This window comes from Lycium barbarum, chromosome 12 (assembly GCF_019175385.1).
Source record: "Lycium barbarum isolate Lr01 chromosome 12, ASM1917538v2, whole genome shotgun sequence".
Lineage (NCBI taxonomy): Eukaryota > Viridiplantae > Streptophyta > Magnoliopsida > Solanales > Solanaceae > Lycium > Lycium barbarum.
This window is the reverse complement of record NC_083348.1, coordinates 21,021,481-21,045,260: the sequence shown is the minus strand read 5'-3', so window position 1 is coordinate 21,045,260 and position 23,780 is coordinate 21,021,481.

The window sequence follows — 23,780 nt, the reverse complement described above, 5'->3', positions numbered from 1 at the left end:
ATGTACGTGTATGTGGGGAAACAGGGAAGGGCCATTGTTATATCACAACCTGATTCAGCTGGATTCCATCCTGGACGCGGGATGCCCGGACGCGGGATATGGGAAGAGCCGTACGCGGCGACTGTATACATATATATATGATGTATGATACATATGTAATGTAATGTGTTGGGTCACCGTTGGGGAGGGGGTTGGGAGAGCCGATGTATTCGGCGCCTGTAAATGTGAATGAAAGATACCGTTTTCTGCACACGAGAATAAGAAATATAAAAATGTTGACCCCTGTGCCCATGAAAAGAAACGTTTCAAAGATGAAAAGACAAGCCTACATGACAGCCGGCCTAAAGAGGGGCCTTCCTATGTACAGGTTACGTTCTTGCCTCGTTATACACCCTATGGCTCCGTGATATTATTATTGATTGTACTTTATGTTACTGCTTGCATTGTTTTCCATGCCTTACATACTCGGTACATTATTCGTACTGACGTCCCTTCTTGTGGACGCTGCGTTCATGCCGCGCAGGTTAGCAGGTATACGGATCGGGTTTCTAGGGCTCTATCTGCAGCATTGGGCAGCGCTCCAGTTGTTCCGGAGCCTTATATCATCGGTACTATTTTGTGTATGTATTTTCGAGCTCGACAGTACTCGGCCCTTCCTATGTATAAATGTACTATGTCTAGAGGCTCGTAGACAGATATACACAGTCAGCTATGTACAGTTAAACGTATTGTATTTTGAATGGTTCGCGTCCCGGTGTAACACGATATTAGAAAGTTTACTGCTAATGTTAATGAAAAAAAAATGTTCCACTGTTCATACAGGATAGCGAAGGGGTGCTCGGTACAAGTATCGGGTACTCGTCACGGCCCCTAATCGGGTCGTGACAGAAGTGGTATCAGAGCAGTTCGGTCCTAGGGTTTGTCTACGAGCCGTGTCTAGTAGAGTCTTGTCTATGGGTGTGTAGCGCGCCATACTTATAGACAGAAGGCTACAGGGCGTTTAGGAAATATGACCTTCTTTGTGTCCTAAGATCGTGCGATAGAGCTATGCTATCAGGCTTCCACATTCCTTTCCTAATCCTATGCTATGGTTTCAATAATGCCGCCGAAGAGAAAGGCTACGACGGCCGAGAAAGCCAAGAGGGTGGCGGGCAGCAGAGTCGAGCGGGAGCTAGAAGAAGGAGAATCTCATAATGAAGCTCCCCCTCAGACATTTCCTGCTCCCCCTGCACCGACAGAGCAGGGAAGAGCTCCAACTCCAGCCCCCGCACCTCCGGTTCTGCCGTCAGCAGTTCCGGGCCAGCAAGTGGCAGAGGCCATCCAGTTACTGACCCAGTTAGTCGCCACACTGGCTCAGCGGCGAGATGCAGATCCGGGAGATAGGGCGGTAAGTGCAAGAGCCCGTGACTTCATTACCCTGAAGCCACCAGAGTTTTATGGGTCAAAACCAGAGGAAGACCCGCAGAGCTTTATAGATGAAATGCTGAGGACTCTGGGGATAATGCATGTTTCAGATACAGAGTCAGTAGAATTGGCATCGTACAGGTTGCGGGATGTAGCAGTATTGTGGTATAACAGTTGGATATCCTCTAGGGGAGTAAATGCCTCTCCCCCGGTCTGGCAGGAGTTTACGGAGGCATTTCTACGACATTTCCTACCACCAGAGGTTCGACGGGCTCGAGCCGACACGTTCCTGAACCTTAGACAGGGAAATATGAGTGTTCGGGAATACAGCCTTTGTTTCAACTCGCTAGCCAGGTATGCCCCCGCCCTGATAGCTAATAGGGGAGACCATGTGCACCGGTTTGTAAGTGGGCTAGGGCCACATTTGGTTAAGGAGTGTTTGACGGCCTCACTCCAGGACGGGATGACTATTACCCGCATCCAGGCCCACGCCCAAAATCTGGAAGAGCAGTATCAGACACGGAGAGAGGAGAGCTATCCAGATAGGGGTTCCAGAAAAAGAGGCAGATTTTCCAGGGGTAGGAGCGAGTATAGAGGGGGGCAGGCACAAGAGCAATCTGGGTATTCGGGCCAAACAGCGGCCAGTGCACCTCCTCGATTTGCGGAATGGGGATTTGACCAACCTACCAATTCAGGAACAGGACAAGGCTCTAAGGCTTCAAGACTCCAGTACAGAGCCGATTCTAGCAGGACGGGGCTTCCCCCACCACGATGTGCTCGGTGTGGCAAGCCACACTCTCGGCAGTGCTACCTAGACACCGGTGGTTGTTTTGCCTGTGGTCGGACTGACCATTTTGTACGTGATTGCCCACTAAAGGACGGAGGAGGCCAAACTCAGCCAACCGGCTCAGCGATCGGTTCATCGTCGACCGTGCGCCTTCGTGGACAGATTTCTCAGGCCCCAGCGGGCCGCGGCCGAGGTAGAGGAGGGGCACCCAGTTTAGCTGGTCCTCCGCACCGCCTATATGCACTGACAGGACGACAGGACCCTGAGCCTCCCGCAGACGCGGCCACAGGTACTTTTTCGGCATTTTCTATGATATGTGTATTAATTGATTCAGATTCTACCTTATCCTACCCTGCCCTTTGTATTGTCGAACATACCAAGAATTTGGAAATTTGAATGAAGGGTAGCCACCCGCACAGGTAAAAAAGTGAATATTTGTGATCACGAAAGCTAAAATAGTCATTAAAAGAGAAATACGCGCTATGAGTGCGTTCGAATATTGCCGAGACCCCAACTTGCCCCATTTTATGTGATATAGGTAAAACGGGGAAGCGGAAGTAAAAATGCTAATACCGGGACACTGAAATGCATCAAAGTTCCAAGGTTAAGCGTGCTCAGGTGGGAGTAATTCCATGATGGGTGATCCCCTGGAAAATATGCTGAAAATTTCATAGATGCGGAAACAAGAGACGAGTGTAAAAGTAGGTAGCCCAGAGTAAATTGGGGTGTGGGAAGTGGTTAGAAACCCCACACGAGTCATATAGGCCGAGCCGGACTAGACTAACAGAAAAAGGGAAGTCGTGACAACGGAAAGCTTTGGGAACGAAGGAGAAAAGTACAAATGTCACAGGGTGAGGCCAATATTGAGTCCACACTAGCTAAGGCAAGGAATCCCTAATATGGCGGTATACGGGGACATGTCTAGTGAGGGGATAGACGCGGCAGACGCCACGAAGGAGGAATTACAACTGTGAAGATCGCAAAGAGAGCAACCTAAGCTCCGAAGATGGATATGCTAAGTGACATGAGGTATCTACAAGGGAGACCTCCCCGAAGTACTATACTATGTTATGAGGCCAGTTTAACAATCGAGGACGAATGTTCTAAAGGGGGGGAGGATGTTATATCCCGCATTTTTCGTATTCGGATAATTTAAGGTAATTGCGGGAGATTAAGAGCAAGATTATAATTTTGATCTTGTTTGGTGTACAAGTTGTTTATAAAATAATTTGAAGTGGAAATATGGAGAAAGGCGAAGGGCAAATTTGGAAGTTGGAAAAATGCTTCATGAATTACATAAACTAGCTAAAAATTCAAGTGGGCTTGAAACATTTTTTTTAAGACAAAATTGAGGCCCAACCGGCCATGGCAAGCAAAAATTGGCCCAAGCCCATGTCTTGATTTAATCCAAGTGAATAAATAAATTAAGGGAGGCTTATCACTTAACATTATTCAAGAACTTTCAAGAAAGAAGAAAAAAAAGAATTGAGAGCAAAAGCCTTGGAGGCTTTCGGCCATAGAAAAATTTTCCAAGAAAAGTTGATAAAAATTTCTCCAAAAATCATTTCCTACCAATCTAAGGGTGCTTAACAAAGTGGAGTGGTTATTGAAGCAAGAAAAACACATATTCATACAAGTTGTGGATTCTAGTCAAGTGGAGAATTGAGGAAAAAGGTAAGGTTTAATCTTTTTTTTTGTTATGGAGGCTTGTCCATGTTGTAGTGTATGAAAATGAATGGAATTCATGAAGAACATGAATATAGAGGTGGTGGCCGTGTGGTGTATATTATATGTATAGCCGTGTGTGTGTGTTGTGTGTTGTGTGTTGTGTGTTGTGTTGTGATATGTTGTATGTTGGTTATTGTTGTAAAGTATAGAAAATATGAAAATTCATGAAAATATGCATATGGGGTGTGTTGGCCGAATGGTGTAGGCTATGGAAAGGTGTGGTGAATTAATTTTACTTAGTATGGTAATTGTTGTTATGGTTGTAAATGATATGTGGAAAATGGAAGTTGAATGAAATTGGATAGAATGTAGTTGTGTGTGCATGATATGGCCGTGTAGTGTGTGGTGTGTATGTGGCCGTGTATACTTAATGTATAGTCGTCTATATTGGTGAGTTGTGAAAGAATAATGAGCGAGTTGTAATTAATATCTTAGTCGTTGTGTTGTAAATGTTATATCGCAAATAAAGGGTTGATAACTTTGGTGAAGTATTGATAATTGGGAGATTATGTATATTGAAGGAAATATGTGAATTGTTAGTGCGATTGTTGAATTATGTTGATAGTTTGGCCGGGTTGAATTCCCGGATTGTGTTTGATGAGAATTTGACTAAATTGAATGTCGAGGATGGTATATTTACAGAGGAAATGCTGCCAAAATTTCGGTAGCAAAATGTTTCCTTAAGGTTTTGACTCTAAGTATACTAATGGAAGTTTTGGTAAAAATGACCAATTCGCAGATTTTGACGAAATTGTGGCGTGAATTTGGAATAGCTAAAGGAGCGGAAAGAGGTATGTAAGGCTTCACCCTTCTTTCTATGGCATGTCTTAACTAAAAGAAGTCGGGTACGAGTCTCGGGGACAGCCCTAATCCCCGGAATCCGCACCTAAAGTTTTCAACTTCTCGTTCAATTGAATTGAAGTAAAAAGTGTGCAAAATGATGAAAAGACCTTCTAGACCCCTATAACTTGCCTAAGTGGGACCCGATTACCCTAAGACTCATACAAGTAACGCTATGACACATAATATGGGTAAATTGTATACGCTACCTCATCCGGCCCGAGGTGGGCCCGTTACTCTCGGATCTTCCTATAATCTTGGTTAACGTACTTGAATGTGAATCCAAAGGGGGCCTTCGATCCCGATTTCGTCACCAAGTGATAAGTACTACGACTACTCCAGCGGGAGTGTTTCTATGATGATAATGATGATGACAATGTCGGACAAGATAATGTAGCTATGATAAGTACGACCGGAACGACTCTACGACTAAGCCAAGTACTTCATATAAACATGAAAGCGATAAACTAATTTTTGAATCATATTTATATTTTCTAGTTATAACTTTATTTTCTAAAATACCTAAGATTTCATTTTCGGTTACTGTAACACTATTTTCCGTTGACAGTTTCGCCTTAAAATACTTGTTCCTTCAAGGTGAGACAAAGCTATCACTAGCATTCCGTAATGTAATCGGAGGTCACCGACCTTACGTCACCCCGATGGATACATGATTTTCCTTGGCTCTCTTGTGCGCTTATATGACATATATATATAAAACGGGTATACGTGTATGGGTATGTATATATATATATGACAAAGTAACTGTATATAAGACATGTATATGCATAAGGGATGAGTAAATGTACGTGTATGTGGGGAAACAGGGAAGGGCCATTGTTATATCACAACCTGATTCAGCTGGATTCCATCCTAGACGCGGGATGCCCGGACGCGGGATATGGGAAGAGCCGTACGCGGCGACTGTATACATATATATATGATGTATGATACATATGTAATGTAATGTGTTGGGTCACCGTTGGGGAGGGGGTTGGGAGAGTCGATGTATTCGGCGCCTGTAAATGTGAATGAAAGATACCGTTATTGAAATGTACTGTTTTCTGCACACGAGAATAAGAAATATAAAAATGTTGACCCCTGTGCCCATGAAAAGAAACGTTTCAAAGATGAAAAGACAAGCCTACATGACAGCTGGCCTAAAGAGGGGCCTTCCTATGTACAGGTTACGTTCTTGCCTCGTTATACACCCTATGGCTCCGTGATATTATTATTGATTGTACTCTATGTTACTGCTTGCATTGTTTTCCATGCCTTACATACTCGGTACATTATTTGTACTGACGTCCCTTCTTGTGGACGCTGCGTTCATGCCGCGCAGGTTAGCAGGTATACGGATCGGGTTTCTAGGGCTCTATCTGCAGCATTGGGCAGCGCTCCAGTTGTTCCGGAGCCTTATATCATCGGTACTATTTTGTGTATGTATTTTCGGGCGCGACAGTACTCGGCCCTTCCTATGTATAAATGTACTATGTCTAGAGGCTCGTAGACAGATATACACAGTCAGCTATGTACAGTTAAACGTATTGTATTTTGAATGGTTCGCGTCCCGGTGTAACGCGATATTAGAAAGTTTACTGCTAATGTTAATGAAAAAAAAATGTGCCACTGTTCATACAGGATAGCGAAGGGGTGCTCGGTACAAGTATCGGGTACTCGTCGCGGCCCCTAGTCGGGTCGTGACAGGACCTTTACAATGATAATGATAGGTTGAAACAAGTGTTGAGGAAGCATTGTGAGGGTTGGAGGTTCAATGAATCGATGATGTTATGACCTGTACTTTCGAGATAAAAACTAGGAGTGCTTAATATGCTAAGTAGGTAGTGTTTTAAGGTGTTTGAAGTGTTTAATAGTCATATTTTATGTTTTGAAGTCAAGCAAGTTGTAAAACATAAGTCGGCAAAAGTTGTCGCAAGTTACATTTATAAGTTTATTCAAAATTGGGTAAGATGTCACTGAGCTTTTCTCTCAATATACTTGGAGTTACCGGGTGATCCAACCACCGTATCAATATATGATTATATTTTCCAACTTATCAAGCCGTTCATCGATAAGAGATATTCGTGTTATCGCGAGACGGCGCAGACAGCCCCTTTGGGACCTATTTGAGGCGGTGGCTGACCTTTAAAAGGTATTTAAGCCTTTCCAGCCTCTTACTTTTTCTTTTCTCACCCAAACTAGTTCCCAAACACCCTCCAAATTCTCTCTAAGATATCCCCAACCACCCTAGAGTGAAATCCAAACAAAACAACGCAAATCAAACGATGTGAATCCTGTAGTGTTAGTGAGCTTCTTGTTCTTCTTGTGGTTGCTGATTTTAGAAAGGTTCCAGCTTACGTAGGTAGTTTTCCTAAGTGTTATAAGATAATATTATACTCCTCCTTTGTATATTTGAGCTTATACAAGTTGTAGCTAGCTTGTACGGTTGGAAACCCGTGAAACAAAGGTCAGAAATCGTAGTTGCGATGTTGTTGCTTGTTGAACTATTTTGATGTTGTGCTTGTGATATTTTATGGATGGAAATGATGAAATAACCTGGGTAATTTTTTGTTGTTGTTGTTTTTTATATGTATTTGAAGGAATAAAGGGTTTAAAGCGCAGTTTTGCTAGTTATAAACTGAGCTTGCCGTTCGATGGATTGTTTGTATTGATTGAGGAGCTAATCATATCATTGCTGGTTGTTTGGATTGTTGTGATCATTAAATACTTGAGGATATGAAAGAAACATGGGAGATGCTACCTTTTTTGTAATGAAATAAGTTATAGTTCAAAATATGATAGTAGTATTACTTGTAGCGTGATGATAGAGTCATTTCCATTGTTGTAGATTGAGGGGCTATACGGACTCATTTGGTTGGATTGTTAAGAAATTCTACAGAGGTATGTTAAGGCTTCCTTTTCCTTCTTTTGGCATGAATCCATTTAAGCAAAACATAAACGAATGTCCCCCTCATAAGGACTCTGCTCTAGGAAGCTAGAAATGATCAAATTGTTCACCTTATGGATATGTACTTGGAATCATTTCACCTTATGGATATGTACTTGGAATCATGTTTACTCTTGTTCATGAATTGTGATACTTACTATTTTTTTGCTTCATATGGTAACATATAATGACGAGTTAACTTACATCACTCTGATAGGCTCAGAATGACTTTCTAATGTTCCTCATGCATGTGTATGTCTATATTTATATTATTATTAATTACCATCGAGCTATAATCGGTGGGCAACCACCTATTGTCCACTATTTATATGTATATGTATATGGTATCTCTATTGAACACCGATCTACAATCGACCGGGCATGCACCTATTGTGCACTGTATATATGTATTATTACCACTAATTTGTTGGGTACGATATGGTGATTATGTCACGACCCAACCCCGTAGGCCGTGACTAGTGCTCGATCTGGGCACTCAAACGCATTCTAGTATATGGCAGAAGCCGACAAGGCTTTATTTCAAATTTAGATTATTTCCAGAAAAATTTCGGCAGAGTTTCCTTTGTTTTACGGACTATCCCATATACCCTGCACGCAGAAAATACCAACAAAGGCCACACAGGGCCAACAAAGCAACATTTAAATATATGCGGACAGGCCGCCGCGGCGAATGGGATCGCCCAAACACAACATAAGCACACATCTGTACAGAAAGACCCCAACCCACAACCATGTCCACAGACCTCTAAATAGACCGACAGAATCATATGACGGGACAGGGCCCCGCCGTACCCATGAACGAGAATATACATATACATTGATGACAGACTGTACCAAAAGATGGGCTCTGGAGAAAAGAGCGCTCCAAAATAGCAGAATAAGATCCTAAGCGGGCGGATCTGCAAACCTATCATCGGTACCTGCGCGGCATGAAAACGCAGCCCCCGAAGAAAGGGGGTAAGTACGAAATATGTACTGAATATGTAAAGCCTGAATTACAGAAACAAACTCATAACTGGTACAGAACGTGCAGAAAGTAAACAGAAAATCCAAAGTATCAGATATATATTTTCAAAACATGCAGAGTGGGTACAAAAGCATATGACATATCAAATCCGGCCCCCGCCAAGGGACTCGGCAGACAGAACGTGGCCACCCTCCCGACGCTGGTGCCACAACACAGAAGAATCAGAAAAGGGGCATAACCCCGTATCATAATACGTCATATCAAATGGCCATAGCAAATCATATAAGAACAAGCGGACATGGCACATCATACTCCACAAACCCATGTACGCGAATACCTGCCCCCTCACATCGAGGCACGGCGAACAATGCAGAGGATCACGCTTGACAACATATCCTGGCCCGGGCTCAGTGTGGGAAACATTGGGGGATCCACGAGTGGAGTAGTGAGAGACTAATGCAATTAAAATATCATAAACGTTTCCATAGACTCGATGAGACATATCAAAGATAAACCAATCCAATGGGTTCGGAAGGGATCATAATAAATAAGTTTCGGACATCATACTGAATTACAGAGTATAACCTTTCTGAAGTCGTTTCGAGTGTCAAAACAATTTATTAGACTTAATGGAATATTTAAAACAATGATGGTTAGGTAATTAGAATGGTAGTCAAAACATTTCTTTAAAACAAATCGCTCGAAATTAAGACTTAAGTACAATAAGGGCAAAATCGGGAATAGTGGGCCCACCTCGGAACAAGCAAGGCGGTGGGCTCAAATTACGCCCTTTAAGCTTATGGGGTCACCTATAAAGGTTCTACGGACATTCTATAGCTTTCCAACGGGTTTAGAGAAAGTTTGCATAATTTCCAAGAAAACATACCAAAAGAGTTCAATCTTACTGATAGAAAAAGTGGTATTTTCACTTGCGGATTCCGAGGGGCAGAAAGTCTTTCGAGGCCCGAATTCGATTCTAATACACTTAGGCATGCCAAAAGAAGGATCGGGGTAGCTTTACATACCTTTTGAGCTTTTTAAGCCTATCCAAGCTCACTCTCCGTTTCGTCGAAAATCTGCAAATGGTCACATTTACCAATTGTAAGTTATAGATGTTACGAATTCAATTTAACTCATATATGTCTACCGAAATTTCGGCAGCACCTCCCCTATACATATAGCATCCCCGAGGATTCAACTCAGCTCAAAATCATCAACAACAACCCAAACAACAACATCAACATCAACAACAAACATTAGAAACACAATATGGCACAACTAGTTCTACTTGCCGACATAATGCCATAACCTTCATTTCAACTTCAATTTCCCAACCAATTTCAATGATTTCACATTCATTATCAAACTAGATCATCACAACATAGTTTAGAAGCGTTTCATATCGTTTCCTCAAATTATACACACGATATACATAATATACAACTTTCCGCCAAAGTCATAATTCACTCAAAACTTCTAATCTTTAACAAACATATTCATAATATGTTTCTAGCTTCCAACTTCATCAATACTCATCATAATTTGCAACTTAATAACTTCATTTTCATAATGTCGTAAAATCATTCTAAAACGACATAAACTTCTACATTCCATTTCATAACAAACTTATATCATTTTACTTTCATTTACATTGCAAGAATCACAATAACACAACTAACACATTACACAAACTTGATTCATTTCCATTCCAACTCTAACATACAACACGGCCATATGCTCTCTTTATCAACTTCAACTAAATTCATTCAACTTCCAATTCCAATATGCATTTCATCATAACTACAACTAGAATATAACATGAATTCAACACATTATGGCTATACAACATATACATACACACGGCTACACATATACATCACACACCCACTTTGCAACCTTTCATTTCTCCATACAATCAACACATTTCTACATACTACAACACAAACAAGACTTCATAACACAAGGATAAGGGATAGATTCTCACCTTTTTCCTTAGTCTTCTTCACTTGAATTGTGATCACTTTGATGAACCAAGGCCTCCTTTCTCCAAACCAACTACACCAAGTTAAAGAGGCTACTCAATTTAGTAGGAAAACCACAAAAGAAAATTTTTAGGAGCAAGATTTTTGGTGGTGATTTTTGCACCTCAAACCCGAAACCCCTCTCTCTTTCTCTCTTGTTTTTACTTTGTCTTCTTATCACTCTATGTTCTTGAATTTTCTAATAAATATAATATGAAGACTTGGTCACATGACCAAGCACATGACAAAGTAATTGAACTTGGATCATGGCCATGTTGTCCGGCCATGCTCCCAACTTTGGGCCTCAATTTCATTTCAATTTTTGAGCCCAATGACTTGTGAATCATATTTTGTAATTCCCGAAACTAATTTCCAAAATTGCAAATTTGCCCTTAGCCTTATCCCACACTTCCACAACACTATTTTTTCATGCCCAACTACTATGTTAAATAAAAATTAATTATGACCTTATTTCTTACAAGTCAAGAATATTTCCAAATTTTTCCAACGTGTGAAAACACGGGATATAGCATCCTCCCCCCCCCCCCCCTTTAGAACATTCGTTCTCGAATGTTAAGTTAATCTTATAGGGTCTGAAAATACTTTGGGGGAGTTTATGTTTAGAGACGACACATACGACACACCTTCATTATTGAAATAAAATTAAGCAAGGATTGAAGATTACCTGTGGGCATAGGGAACAAATGAGGATATTTCATCTTCATTTCCTCTTCGGCCTCCCAGGTCATTTCCTCCCTATTATTGTTCCGCCACAGCACCTTAACAGAGGCTACATCCTTGTTCCAGAGCTTTCTTACCTGGCGGTCCAAAATGGCTACGGGCTGCTCCTCGTAAGATAACTACTCCGTCACCTGCATATCATCCGCAGGAAATATTCTGGAGGGATCACCAATGCATTTGCGGAGCATAGACACATAGAATACCGGATGTACCGCTTCCAAATCTGATGGCAGATCTAACTCATAGGCGAAATTTCCAATTTTTCTAATAATCTGATAAGGCCCAATATAACGCGGACTAAGCTTACCCTTCCGGCCGAACCGCATCACGCCTTTCAGAGGCGATACCTTCAGGAATACCCAATCTCCTACCTGGAATTCCAATGGTCGACGTCGCTTATCTGCGTACGACTTCTGTCGACTCTGGGCTGCTAACAGTCGTTCCCGGATAAGTTTCACCTTATCAACGGCCTGCTGGATCACATCTGGGCCAATTAACTCTGTCTCGCCAATATCAAACCAGCCGATAGGTGACCTGCATTTCCTGCCATACAAAGCCTCGTACGGAGCCATCTGGATGCTGGAATAGTAACTGTTATTATAAGCAAATTCAATCAATGGCCAGTGATCATCCCAGCTACCTCTGAAATCAATAACACAGGCCCGCAACATATCTTCAAGCGTCTGGATGGTGCGCTCGGCCTATCCGTCACTCTGAGGATGAAAAGCTGTACTCAGGCTCAGCTGAGTCCCAAATCCGTCCTGAAAAGATCTCCAGAAGTTCGCTGTGAACTGAGCACCTCTGTCAGTGATAATAGATATAGGAACTCCATGAAGTCGTACAATTTCTTTAATATAAAGCCTGGCATAATCCTCAGCGGAATAAGTAGTTCTGACGGGAAGAAAATGGGCTGATTTTGTCAGCCTATCAACAATAACCTAGATGGAATCATACTTCCGTGGAGTGTGAGGAAAACCTGTAATGAAGTCCATATTAATGATCTCCCACTTCCACGTCGGAATTTCCATTTCCTGCAACAGTCCACCCGGTTTCTAATGTTCAATTTTGACCTGCTGACAATTTGGACACTGGGCGACGAACTCTGCGATATCCCGTTTTATACCATCCCACCAGTATAGGCATCTAAGATCATGGTACATCTTCGTAGACCCAGGATGAACAGAATAGCGAGCATAATGTGCCTCGCCCATAACATGCTGCCGAATCCCTGCAATATCAGGTACACACAACCTGACTCTGTATAGTAAGGTTCCGTCTGGTGTAAACTCGAACGGAGTCTTCTCCTTTTCATGGGCAGTGTCTCTGTATCGAGCTAAAACAGGATCTTCATATTGATGCCGCTTGATATCTTCCTTAATAGATGACTCAGAAACCCCTCGGACAGAAATCCGTGTACCGCCAAAATCGACCAGACGAACCCCAAGATTAGCCAACTGGTGAATATCACGCACTAGCTCCTTCCGGTCTGGCTGTAAATCTACCAAGCTGCCTATAGATTTCCGGCTAAGCGCATCTGCAACAACATTAGCCTTGCCCGGATGATACAAAATATCCACATCATAGTCTTTCAGGAGCTCCAGCCACCTCCGCTGCCGCAAATTAAGCTCTTTCTGCTTGAAAATATACTGGAGACTCTTATGATCTGTATAGATATCAACATGCACGCCATATAAATAATGTCTCCATATCTTCAGAGCATGAATCACCGCTGCAAGCTCCAGATCGTGGGTAGGATAATTCCTTTCATGCTTTTTGAGCTGTTGGGAAGCATAAGCTATAACTCTGTCGTGCTGCATCAATACACAACCCAATCCCATGCCAGAAGCGTCACAATAAATAACATATCCATCGGGTCCCTCTGGAAGAGTCAGAACTGGGGCTGTAGTCAGCTTCTCTTTCAGCAACTGGAAGCTTCGTTCACAAGCATCAGTCCACTGGAACTTGGCTCCCTTCTGAGTTAGCCTTGTCAAAGGCGCTGAAATCGAAGCAAACTTTTCCACAAATCTTCTGTAATAGCCTGCTAATCCCAGAAAACTACGTACCTCTGTGGGCGTCGTGGGTCTAGGCCAATTCTTCACGGCTTTAATCTTCTGTGTGTCCACCCGGACACCATCAGCTGCAATAATATGTCCCAAGAATGCCACTGAAGCCAGCCAGAATTCACATTTAGAAAATTTTGCATATAATTTCTGATGCCGAAGTACCCCAAGTACCGCTCTCAGATGATCTGCGTGCTCTGCCTCGGACCGAGAATAAACCAGAATATCATCGATAAATACAATTACGAACATGTCTAAGAACGACCTGAATACCCGGTTCATTAAATCCATGAATACCGCAGGAGCATTAGTCAGCCCAAAAGACATAACTCTGAATTCATAATGCCCATATCTGGTCTGGAACGTTGTCTTAGGAATATCAGCCTCTCGTACCCGTACCTGATGATAGCCCGACCGAAGATCTATCTTCGAAAAATATTTGGCGCCCTGCAACTGATCAAACAAGTCACAATTCTGGGGAGGGGGTATTTATTCTTTATAGTTACCTTATTCAGCTGCCGATAATCAATACACATACGCAGCGACCCATCTTTCTTACGCACAAATAATACCGGGGCTCCCCAAGGCGAAGTACTGGGTCTAATGAAGCCTTTTTCTAACAGATCCTTCAACTGCTCTTTCAGTTCTTTCAATTCTGCCGGTGCCATTCTGTACGGGGAAATAGATATAGGCTGAGTATCTGGAAGCAAATCAATAGTAAAATCTATCTCCCGCTCTGGAGGAAGGCCTGGAAGCTCATCCGGGAATACATCTGGAAATTCATTAACCACGGGAACTGACTGAAGAGTCGGCGTTTCTGCTGTCAAGTCTTGTACCCGAACCAGATGATAAATATAACCTTTTCTGATCATTTTCTTCGCCTTAAGGTATGAAATAAACTTACCTTTCGGCGATGCTGTATTACCGGCCCATTCTATAACTGGCTCCCCGGGAAACTGGAAACGAACTACCTTATTTTGGCAGTCAACATTAGCATAATAGGAGGCTAGCCAGTCCATTCCCATAATAACATCAAATTCAATCATATATAATTCCACCAGATCTGCCTTAGTGTCTCGGCCATATACAGTTACAGAACAGTCTTTATATACCTGTTTCGCTACAATAAAGTCCCCAATCGGTGTGGCTACCTCAAATGGCTCTATAGGTTCAAACGTTATACCAATTTTACTGGCAACCAGAGGCGAAATATATGACAAAGTCGAACCTGGATCAATCAATGCATACACAGACCGAGAGAAGACCAATAATGTACCTGTAACGACATTAGGCGATGCCTCCTGGTCCTGGCGGCTGGCCAAAGCATAAATGCGGTTCGAAGGACCGCTAGTACCCGAAGCTCCGCCACGACCTCTGCCGCGACCCGCCGGTGCTGATGTACCCGGCCCTGCAGGGCGCATAGCCACTGATGAAGATGACGACCCGGCGGCTGATCCGGTAGGCTACGCTGCACCACCCGAACTACCCTTATACGGGCAATCTCTCACAGAATGGCCCTGACGGCCACAAGAAAAACATGCACTGGTGGCTCTGTAGCACTCTCCCCGATGGTATCTGCCACAATAAGAACACTGAGGCCTAGGTCGCCTCGTCTGACCAGAACCCCTATCTGTCTGCGAACCTGAAGCCCTGGAGCTCTGACCTGCTCCTGAATAACCTGGGCTATCAAATTTGTGACCTGTAGGCTGTGGAGGTGCGCTCTGTGCCGGTTGTGATAGATGTCTGCTAGGCTGCTGCGGCTGCTGAGGCTGTCTGCCCCGAAAATCTCCCGAATACCCAGATGATCTGGCCCTCTTGGGATGTCTCCGATCCTGACTCCTATCGGGCTGATGACCCCTGTGCCGGTCCTCATTGCCCTGGGCGTGCGCCTGAATACGGGCAATCTCCATATCGGGCTGAGCGGCCAATACCAAACAACTGTCGACAAAATACCGGTCCAACCCCATAATATACCTGTGCATCTTGTCAGCCATAGTAGCTACCACAGCAGGTGCATATCGGGCCAATGAGTCGAACTCCATGCTGTACTCTCGAACACTGCGGCCCCTCTGTCTCAGCAATAAGAATCTGTCAGCCTTGGCCCGCCGTAACTCCGGAGGCAGAAAATGGATAAGAAAATCCTGAGAAAAAGCATCCCAAACTGCTGGGGGAGCGCCTTCGCCTCTGGATAACTCCATGACTCGTACCAATTTGCCGCTACATCATACAACCGGTACGAAGCCAATGTGACTGACTCTGTCGCAGAAGTATTAATCAAATGTAAGGTGCGCCGCATCTTCCTGATAAACTCCTCAGGATCCTCCTCGGGCTTTGTCCCGAAGAACTCTGGAGGGCCACAAGTCAAGAACTCACGAGCTCTCGAACTGTCACGCCTATATGCTCGGTCACCTCCCAATCCGTGCCCCTGAACCTGTCCCGCCACAAGTCTGGTCAATAGCTGGACTGCCTCTCTCATAGTCTGATCCTCAGTCCCTGGCCGTGGAGCTGGAGGCTCAGGTACTGGAATCTTGGGAGTTGGCGGTGGAGCCGCCCCTTGACCTGCAGCTGCTGCTGCTCCAATCTCCTCTACATGTGGCGGTGTGGAAGATCCCTCTGCCGGGGGCAAAATATCAAAAACAATATGTGCATGGGCCCTGGTAACCCTCTGGGCCCGACTAGTCTCTCCCACAGCTGCTGCCTTGGCCTTTTGGGACGCTGACGCCTTTTTTGGAGGCATAACTGCAAATGTAACAATTCGTTAGGGAGGAATCATCCTGATAACACAGCTCTATCGCACGATCTAAGACAGAAAGAAGGGTAGTATCCTAAATGCCCTGTAGCCTCATGTTTATAGGTGTGGTGCACAACACACCCATAAAAAAGACTCTACTAGACATGGTCTGTAGACATTCCGAGGACGAACCGCTCTGATACCACTTTTGTCACGACCCAACCCCGTGAAACAAAGGTCAGAAATCGTAGTTGCGATGTTGTTGCTTGTTGAACTATTTTGATGTTGTGCTTGTGATATTTTATGGATGGAAATGATGAAATAACATGGGTATGTTTTTGTTGTTGTTGTTGTTTATATGTATTTGAAGGAATAAAGGGTTTAAAGCGTAGTTTTGCTAGTAATAAACTGAGCTTTCCGTTCGATGGATTGTTTGTATTGATTGAGGAGCTAATCATATCATTGCTGGTTGTTTGGATTGTTGTGATCATTAAATACTTGAGGATATGAAAGAAACATGGGAGATGCTACCTTTTTTGTAATGAAATAAGTTATAGTTCGAAATATGATAGTAGTATTACTTGTAGCGCGATGATAGAGTCATTTCCATTGTTGTAGATTGAGGGGCTATACGGACTCATTTGGTTGGATTGTTAAGAAATTCTACAGAGGTATGTTAAGGCTTCCTTTTCCTTCTTTTGGCATGAATCCATTTAAGCAAAACATAAACGAATGTCCCCCTCATAAGGACTCTGCTCTAGGAAGCTAGAAATGATCAAATTGTTCACCTTATGGATATGTACTTGGAATCATGTCACCTTATGGATATGTACTTGGAATCATGTTTACTCTTGTTCATGAATTGTGATACTTACTATTTGTTTGCTTCATATGGTAACATTTAATGACGAGTTAACTTACATAACGTTAATCGGATGATTACCGACCATACATCGCTCTGATAAGCTCAGAATGACTTTCTAATGTTCCTCATGCATATGTATGTCTATATTTATGTTATTATTAATTACCATCGAGCTATAATTGGTGGGCAGCCACCTATTGTGCACTATTTATATGTATATGTATACGGTATCTCTATTGACCACCGATCTACAATCGACTGGGCATGCACCTATTGTGCACTGTATATATGTATTATTACCACTAATTTGTTGGGTACGATATGGTGATTATGTCACGACCCAACCCCGTAGGCCGTGACTAGTGCCCGATCTGGGCACTCAAACGCATTCTAGTATATGGCAGAAGCCGACAAGGCTTTATTTCAAATTTAGATAATTTCCAGAAAAATTTCGGCAGAGTTTCCTTTGTTTTACGGACTATCCCATATACCCTGCACGCAGAAAATACCAACAAAGGCCACACAGGGCCAACAAAGCAACATTTAAATATATGCGGACAGGCCGCCGCGGCGAATGGGATCGCACAAACACAACATAAGCACACATCTGTACAGAAAGACCCCAACCCACAACCATGTCCACAGACCTCTAAATAGACCGACAGAATCATATGACGGGACAGGGCCCCGCCGTACCCATGAATGAGAATATACATATACAGTGATGACAGACTGTACCAAAAGATGGGCTCTGGAGAAAAGAGCGCTCCAAAATAGCAGAATAAGATCCTAAGCGGGCGGATCTGCAAACCTGTCGTCGGTACCTGCGCGGCATGAAAACGCAGCCCCCGAAGAAAGGGGGTCAGTACGAAATATGTACTGAATATGTAAAGCCTAAATTACAGAAACAAACTCATAACTTGTACAGAACGTGTAGAAAGTAAACAAAAAATCCAAAGTATCAGATATATATTTTCAAAACATGCAGAGTGGGTACAAAAGCATATGACATATCAAATCCGGCCCCCGCCAAGGGACTCGGCAGACAGAACGTGGCGACCCTCCCGACGCTGGTGCCACAACACAGAAGAATCAGAAAAGGGGCATAACCCCGTATCATAATACGTCATATCAAATGGCCATATCAAATCATATCAGAACAAGCGGACATGGCACATCATACTCCACAAACCCATGTACGCGAATACCTGCCCCCTCACATCGAGGCACGGCGAACAATGCAGAGGATAACGCTTGACAACATATCCTGGCCCGGGCTCAGTGTGGGAAACATTGGGGCATCCACGAGTGGAGTAGTGAGAGACTAATGCAATTAAAATATCATAAACGTTTCCATGACTCGATGAGACATATGAAAGATAAACCAATCCAATGGGGTCGGAAGGGATCAACCAAACGTTTACAGAGTATAACCTTTCTGAAGTCGTTTCGAGTGTCAAAACAATTTATTAGACTTAATGGAATATTTAAAACAATGATGGTTAGGTAATTAGAATGGTAGTCAAATCATTTCTTTAAAAAAATCGCTCGAAATTAAGACTTAAGTACAATAAGGGCAAAACCGGGAATAGTGGGCCCACCTCGGAACAAGCAAGGCGGTGGGCTCAAATAACTCCCTTTAAGCTTATGGGGTCACCTATAAAGGTTCTACGGACATTCTATAGCTTTCCAAAGGGTTTAGAGAAAGTTTGCATAATTTCCAAGAAAACATACCAAAAGAGTTCAATCTTACTGAAAGAAAAAGTGGTATTTTCACTTGCGGATTCCGAGGGGCAGAAAGTCTTTCGAGGCCCGAATTCGATTCTAATACACTTAGGCATGCCAAAAGAAAGATCGGGGTAGCTTTACATACCTTTTGAGCTTTTTAAGCCTATCCAAGCTCACTCTCCGTTTCGTCGAAAATCTGCAAATGGTCACATTTACCAATTGTAAGTTATAGATGTTACGAATTCAATTTAACTCATATATGTCTACCGAAATTTCGGTAGCACCTCCCCTATACATATAGCATCCCCGAGGATTCAACTCGGCTCAAAATCATCAACAACAGCCCAAACAACAACATCAACATCAACAACAAACATTAGAAACACAATATGGCACAACTAGTTCTACTTGCCGACATAATGCCATAACCTTCATTTCAACTTCAATTTCCAAACCAATTTCAATGATTTCACATTCATTATCAAACTAGATCATCACAACATAGTTTAGAAGCATTTCATATCGTTTCCTCAAATTATACACACGATATACATAATATACAACTTTCCGCCAAAGTCATAATTCACTCAAAACTTGTAATCTTTAACAAACATATTCATAATATGTTTCTAGCTTCCAACTTCATCAATACTCATCATAATTTGCAACTTAATAACTTCATTTTCATAATGTCGTAAAATCATTCTAAAACGACATAAACTTCTACATTCCATTTCATAACAAACTTATATCATTTTACTTTCATTTACATTGCAAGAATCACAATAACACAACTAACACATTACACAAACTTGATTCATTTCCATTCCAACTCTAACATACCACACGGCCATATGCTCTCTTTATCAACTTCAACTAAATTCATTCAACTTCCAATTCCAATATGCATTTCATCACAACTACAACTAGAATATAACATGAATTCAACACATTATGGCTATACAACATATACATACACACGGCTACACATATACATCACACACCCACTTTGCAAACTTTCATTTCTCCATACAATCAACACATTTCTACATACTACAACACAAACAAGACTTCATAACACAAGGATAAGGGATAGATTCTCACCTTTTTCCTTAGTCTTCTTCACTTGAATTGTGATCACTTTGATGAAACAAGGCCTCCTTTCTCCAAACCAACTACACCAAGTTAAAGAGGCTACTCAATTTAGTAGGAAAACCACAAATAAATATAATATGAAGACTTGGTCACATGACCAAGCACATGACCAAGTAATTGGACTTGGATCATGGCCATGTTGGCCGGCCATGCTCCCAACTTTGGGCCTCAATTTCATTTCAATTTTTGAGCCCAATGACTTGTGAATCATATTTTGTAATTCCCGAAACTAATTTCCAAAATTCCAAATTTTCCCTTAGCCTTATCCCACACTTCCACAACACTATTCTTTCATGCCCAACTACTATGTTAAATAAAAATTAATTATGACCTTATTTCTTACAAGTCAAGAATATTTCCAAATTTTTCCAACGTGTGAAAACACGGGATATAACAGATTACGCCCATAGAGGCTGGTACCTTATGATATTATGTCCATAGAGGCTGGTACGATATGATATTATGCCAACAAAGGGTGGTACGTATATGTGTTATATCCCGCGTTTTGTGCAATCGGACAATTCAAGACGATCGCGGGGAGACAACAAGCAAAGCAATATTTTATGTGTTTGACACACGAGTTGTTTATGAAAAATTTAGAAGTGAAGATAATGAGAATGGTTAAGAGCATAAAGGGGAATTCACGACATGACTCGTGGAAATATGGAGGAAGACGAAGGGCAAAATTGGAAGTCCGAAAAATTGTTTTCAAGAATTGCGAGAAGTAGCCCAAAATATAATTGGGCTTGAAGGTTTTTCTTTGGAAATTAATAGGCCCAACCGGCCATTAATATGGGCCCAAGCCCATGTGGGTTTAAATTGTAGATTATAAAAGATGAATAAGGTCATCTTTATCACCTAAATGGTCTAGAAAATTCAAGAGAGCAAAGGAAAGAAAAGAGAGAGCAAACTTCAAGGGCCATTCGGCCAAGCTCAAGATTAACAAGAAAAATTGATAAAATCCCTCCAAAAATCATTTCCTACCAAGCAAAGGGTGCTTAACAAGGTAGAGTTGTTGTTGGAGCAAGAAAGGTTCAAAATCATCCAAGTTGCCAAGAGTTAGGCAAGTGAGAAGTTGAAGAAGAAAGGTAAATTCTAACCTTGTTTTATGTGTTATGCATAGATTATATGTGTTGTAGTAGGCAAAAATGGATGAAATTCTTGAAGTAGAGGAATATAGTATATGGCCGTGTATGTACATATAGGTGTAGGAATTGTATTTCAATTGTTGTCAAGTGTTTGGTTGCTATTGTTGTGGATGAGATGTGGAAAATGGAAAAATTGAAGTTGTGTGTGTGCATGGTATGGCCGTGTAGTGTGTAGTTGCAAATGGCCGTGTGTGTGTGTTTGATGAATGGATAGTGAGCAAGTCTTAATTAGTATGCCGATCGTCGTGTTGTGGGGCTTATATTACAAGTAGAAGCATAATGAACTTAGTAAAATATTAGTAATTGGAAGTTTGTTTCGGAAGGTGAGGTGAATTGAATGTTATGTTCTTGGATGTATGAAACGTCATGATGTTAGAATGATGTTGTTGGACTATATATATAATGTTGTTATTGACTTTATGGGAGTTGGAAAGTGTTGAAGAAAGTAGTAAATTGATATAATGTATCGTGAGTCGAAAATGTGAATTGCTAGGATGATTGTTGATTATGTTAATAGTTTGGCCGGGTTTGAATTCCCGGATTGTGTTTGTCAAGAATTTGGTTATATTGAATGTCGAGGATGGTGTATTTACAGAGAAAATGCTGCCGAAATTTCGGTAGCCAATTGTTTCCTTAAGGTGTTAACTCTAAGTATGCTAATGAGAGTTTTGGTAAAAATGACCAAATCGCAGATTTTGACGAGATTGTGACTCGAATTTTGAGTAGCTAAAGGAGCGGAAAGAGGTATGTAAGGCTTCACCCTTCTTTCTATGGCATGTCTTAACTAAAAGAAGTCAGGTACGAGTCTCGGGGACAACCCTAATCCCCGGAATCCGCACCTAAAGTTTTCAACTTTTCGTTCAATTGAATTGAAGTAAAAAGTGTGCAAAATGATGAAAAGACCTTCTAGACCCCTATAACTTGCCTAAGTGGGACCCGATTACCCTAAGACTCATACAAGTAACGCTATGACACGTAATATGGGTAAATTGTATACGCTACCTCGTCCGGCCCGAGGTGGGCCCGTTACTCTCGGATCTTCCTATAATCTTGGTTAACGTACTTGAAGTGAATCCAAAGGGGGCCTTTGATCCCGATTTCGTCACCAAGTGATAAGTACTATGACTACTCCAGCGGGAGTGTTTCTATGATGATAATGATAATGACAATGTCGGGCAGGAGAATGTAGTTATGATAAGTACGACCGGAATGACTCTACGACTAAGCCAAGTACTTCATATAAACATGAAAGCGATAAACTAATTTTTGAATCATATTTATATTTTCTAGTTATAACTTTATTTTCTAAAATACCTAAGATTTCATTTTCGGTTACTGTAACACTATTTTCCGTTGATAGTTTCGCCTTAAAATACTTGTTCCTTCAAGGTGAGACAAATCTATCACTAGCATTCCGTAATGTAATCGGAGGTCACCGACCTTATGTCACTCCGATGGATACATGATTTTCCTTGGCTCTCTTGTACGCTTATATGACATATGCATATATATAAAACGGGTATACGTGTATGGGTATGTATATATATATGACAAAGTAACTGTATATAAGACATGTATATGCATAAAGGATGAGAAAATGTACGTGTATGTGGGGAAAAAGGGAAGGGCCACTGTTATATCACCACCTGATTCAGCTGGATTCCATCCTGGACGCGGGATGCCCGGACGCGGGATATGGGATGAGCCGTACGCGGCGTCTGTATATATATATATATATATATATAATGTGTGATACATATGTGATGTAATATGTTGGGTCATCGTTGGGGAGGGGGTTGGGAGAGCCGATTGTATTCGGCATCTGTAAATGTAAATGAAAGATACTGTCTACTGAATTGTACTGTTTTCTGTATACATGAATAAGGGACACCGAGGGGGTTGGGAGAGCCGATTGTATTCGGCGTCCGAAAACGTGAGTAAAAGCTACCGTTACTGAAATGTACTGTTTTCTGCGCACGAGAATAAGTAATATAGAAATGTTGACTCCTATGCCTATGAAAAGAAACGTTCCAAAGACGAAAAGGGCAAGCCTATACGATAGCCCGCCTGAAAAGGGTCTCCCTATGTACAGGTTACTTTCTTGCCCCATTATACGGCCTATGGCTCCGTGATATTATTATTGATCGCACTCTATGTTACTGCTTGCATTATTTTCCATGCCTTACATACTCGGTACATTATTCGTACTGACGTCCCTTCTTGTGGACGCTGCGTTTCATGCCGCGCAGGTCAGCAGGTATACGGACCAGATTCCTAGCGCCCTATCAGCAGCATTCGACAGCGCTCCAGTTGTTCCGGAGCCTTATATCATCGGTACTATTTTGTGTATGTATTTTCGGGCGCGACAGTACTCGGCCCTTCCTATGTATAAATGTACTATGTCTAGAGGCTCGTAGACAGATATACACAGTCAGCTATGTACAGTTTAATGTATTGTATTCCGAATGGTTCGCGTTCTGGTGTAACGCGATATTAGAAAGTTTACTGCAAATGTTAATGTTTAGAAAAAAAAATATGGCACTGTTTATACAGGATAGCTAAGGGGTGCTCGGTACAAGTATCGGGTACTCGTCACGGCCCCTAGTCGGGTCGTGACAGAAGTGGTATCAGAGCAGT